Genomic DNA, 3,441 nt, shown 5'->3' with positions numbered 1-3,441 from the left:
GGGTGGAATGTACAAAATTCACTAATGTAATGGACACCAGTTTAAATCAAAGATTTAGCAAATGTACGCACTAATATTTCACACAACTACAAGTAACTTTTGGGGTGAGATACATTTTGAGCTATGACATTTATTTAGGATGTAGCAGTAAATTTGATGTAGTAGATTAAATCTATGCTTACAAAGAGATAACATGTAGAATTAACACAGAAAGCATCCCAGCCATGAGCTGAACAGCAGGAACAATGTGCCTCAACCAGCTAAAATTGTTTACATTGATTTACTTTTTTTAGTTTCAGCAATATTTCACAAGTGCTATTTGTAATGTCTGCTTATATAAGAAAGGTAAGCATTCTAGTACAGCTCAGAAGAGTTGCCTAATATTTTGTACTATGCAGGAGAAGGTGATATTCAGGTAATGGATACTGGTTAGCTACTTCATTAAGTTACACTGACAGATTGCATTTACTCATTTTTCAAATCTAAGACTGCAAATCACTATAAAGTCATTCATATTATCCTGCAATGTTCAATAAGAATTACAGCATGGGAGACAATTTGGAATTTCTACTGACTGGGTTCCCTGGACTTGAAAACAGCCAACACTGGTTTGCTGGTCCTTTTTCCATAATGCTACTAATAGCATTTTTGGGTAACATAGCAATTATTTTCATTATAGCTACAGAACAAAGCCTCCATGAGCCCTTGTACTACTTCGTTTTCATGTTATCAGCGGCAGATTTTGCTGCTGCCCTTACTATTTTGCCTAAGCTTCTAAAAGTGTTATGGTTCAGCTCACAGTATTTAACTTATAATGCCTGCATTGTACAACTATTTTTTATTTCCTTTTTTACTGCACTGGAGTCATCCATGTTAGTAGTAATGGCTTGTGATCGTTATGTAGCAGTGTGCAACCCTCTTAGATACAAAACAATAATGGAAAAACAGTTTGTATTAAAAATAATGTGTTTCGCTGCAATTAGGTGTCTTTGTATGGTATTATCTTTTCCAGTGCTTGCAAACACATTACCATATTGTGGAGTAAGCACCATCCAGAATGTATACTGTGATTATCTTTCAGTAATCAGTGCTGCATGTGGCCAAACAGTCATTAATGACATCTATGGCTATATTTTTTCAGTCTTAGCAGGAGTGTCTGATGTAACTTTGATTGGGTTGTCCTATTATAAGATTTTCAGAGTTGTATTAAAATTAAATTCAAGAGAAGCTCGCCAGAAAGCATTTAATACTTGTAGTTCACATTTTTTTGTAATTTCATTATTTTATTTTTGTGGACTTCTGTCAGGAATTATTTGAGATTTCAGAAGGGAATTTCCAGAATACGTCCATGTCTTGCTTTCAGTTCTAATTATTACAGTACCATTCACATTAAACCCTATTATATATGGCATAAAATTAAAATAGATCAGAAGAGTAATATTAAAACTGTTAAGGCGTTATTAATGTTATGTTAACAAGAGACCGAGTAAAATTGCTTACTTATGAAAGCATTTCTTCTCTTATCATTATTTCTTTATTTTATAAGATGCTTTTAAAATGCTTAATTTTGTTCTTATACCCTTCACTTAAAAATGCAAATTTAAGCAAATGAATTTTAAGATACTGCTACTGTAAATTTATCCCACACAGCACAGACCGCACTTGTGCTAATTATGCAGATAATTAGGTAATCTTAGCTAAAGAATACTTTGTGTAATATCTGTTTGTGTGATAATTTCCACAATACAAATTTCCCATTGTGTTTGACAGTGTTGTTTATTTATATGTTTATTTATTGTGTGTGTGTGTGTATGTGCACATTCCTTACTTTTTAAATTTAATCTTAAAAATACATTTATGTTTAATTAAATTAATAAGACATGAATTACAAGGATTGGTAGATTGTCATGTAGGGTGGCATTTATAGTCTGGGATTTCATAGTTTTTTTGTGGTTAACCACTAAGACTGCATGACTTATTTATGCAAATAAGCTAGTTAGAGTTTATTCACACAGACAACAGAAAGCAAACGTATTTTGAAAAATAAAACATGCCTACTTATGGCAAAAGCATAAAGTGCCCAGTGTTAAGTGTTGAGTACTTATGAGGTATTACATGAAAGCTGTTGGTTGTGGATACTCTTTATATATTCAGTTACTGTGCAGCCATGCTTAAACAACATAAGGCAAGTGGCAGACTGTGCAGTTTCATTATTCACATTTAAATAAAATAGAAGGGTTAAAATGTTTTTTATAGGGATATCCTTATGTGGGCCCCTTTTGTTTGATTTATAAAATGGAAAGAGGGTGATAAGGAAGATTGGAAAAGGGAAGACTCAACAAATAGGGAGGCACAAGGGGGTTGTGAAGGAAGAGTTTGGTGAGGAGGGGCACTATGTTTTTTGGTGGAATAGACCTCATATTTTTTCAAGATTTTTTATATAAGAGGGCAGTATGAATAGCTAGTAGGTAATAAGGTGCAGGAGAAAGGATAAGGTTAGAACAGGTGATGAGAAATGGATGCCAGCAAGAGTCCCCATTCCATAGAGTCTGAAATGTTTCCACTGCCAGTTTGTGCTGCAGTGGAAGACCCAAATGTAGAGGAGGGTAGGAGTTTGTGGTGTCATGATGATCAATAACTGAGTTACGGAGTCTTCAATGCACTAAATAGTGGCCCCGAATGGCTGAAGCCATCAGTCCATGATTTGCTCCAGTATGTCATCATCCAAGTCCTGACACCTCTGTTTAATGAGGCTTTCCAGGTTGCCCACATTCCAGGATGCTTGCATGACATGCCACTGCCACAACACTACAAGGACATCCATGGTTGAGCAGAGTATGAGCATTCCTTAACTTAGGATTTACACATATGTGCTAATCCTGAGGAATTTTGATCTGTAGAAAAATTAACATAAGTGGGAGAGAAAAAAAATAAAAAAAGAGAAAGGAATCCATCATTACAATAAGAAAAACAGAGAAAAAGGAGGAAGAGAGACAAAGGAGAAAATGCACCCAATAAATTCACACATAATGTTACACAACATTCAGTTTCTTACTTTAAAACAGCTTTTGTTTTCATAAATGTTTATTGAAGTAAACAGAATGTTCAGGAAATATTTATGCATACTTGGAACTATTGATTTGGGAAGTACTTATGTGCACTTGGAAAGAAGTATATGAGAATTGCTTATACATACGTGGGATGAAATGATATGGGAAGTGCTTAAGCATACTTGGGAATAAAGAGCACATTGCTATTCAGTTTTGGTGAGAATTTCATTTTGCAGTCTACTATACTATCATATTTTGTGTCTGGCATGCATTTCTTTGCATTTTTGTACTGAAACCAAACTTTAGAAGTACTTACTTATTATAAAATTAAAGACCGAATACAGCAGTTATATATTAACATATATTTTAAATTTGGTTATAGTACTGAATG

At 34.0% G+C, this 3,441-nt stretch overlaps 1 pseudogene; it reads left to right on the top strand.

Annotated features, from left to right (window-relative positions):
- The first annotated feature begins 546 nt into the window (after positions 1 to 546).
- On the top strand, positions 547 to 1,464 carry LOC122802231 (annotated as a pseudogene).
- The last annotated feature ends 1,977 nt before the right edge of the window (positions 1,465 to 3,441 follow it).

Source organism: Protopterus annectens, chromosome 5.part0, assembly GCF_019279795.1.
Source record: "Protopterus annectens isolate FY-2018-M chromosome 5.part0, PAN1.0, whole genome shotgun sequence".
Taxonomy (NCBI): Eukaryota; Metazoa; Chordata; order Ceratodontiformes; family Protopteridae; genus Protopterus; species Protopterus annectens.
This window is presented reverse-complemented; position numbering and strand designations above follow the sequence as displayed.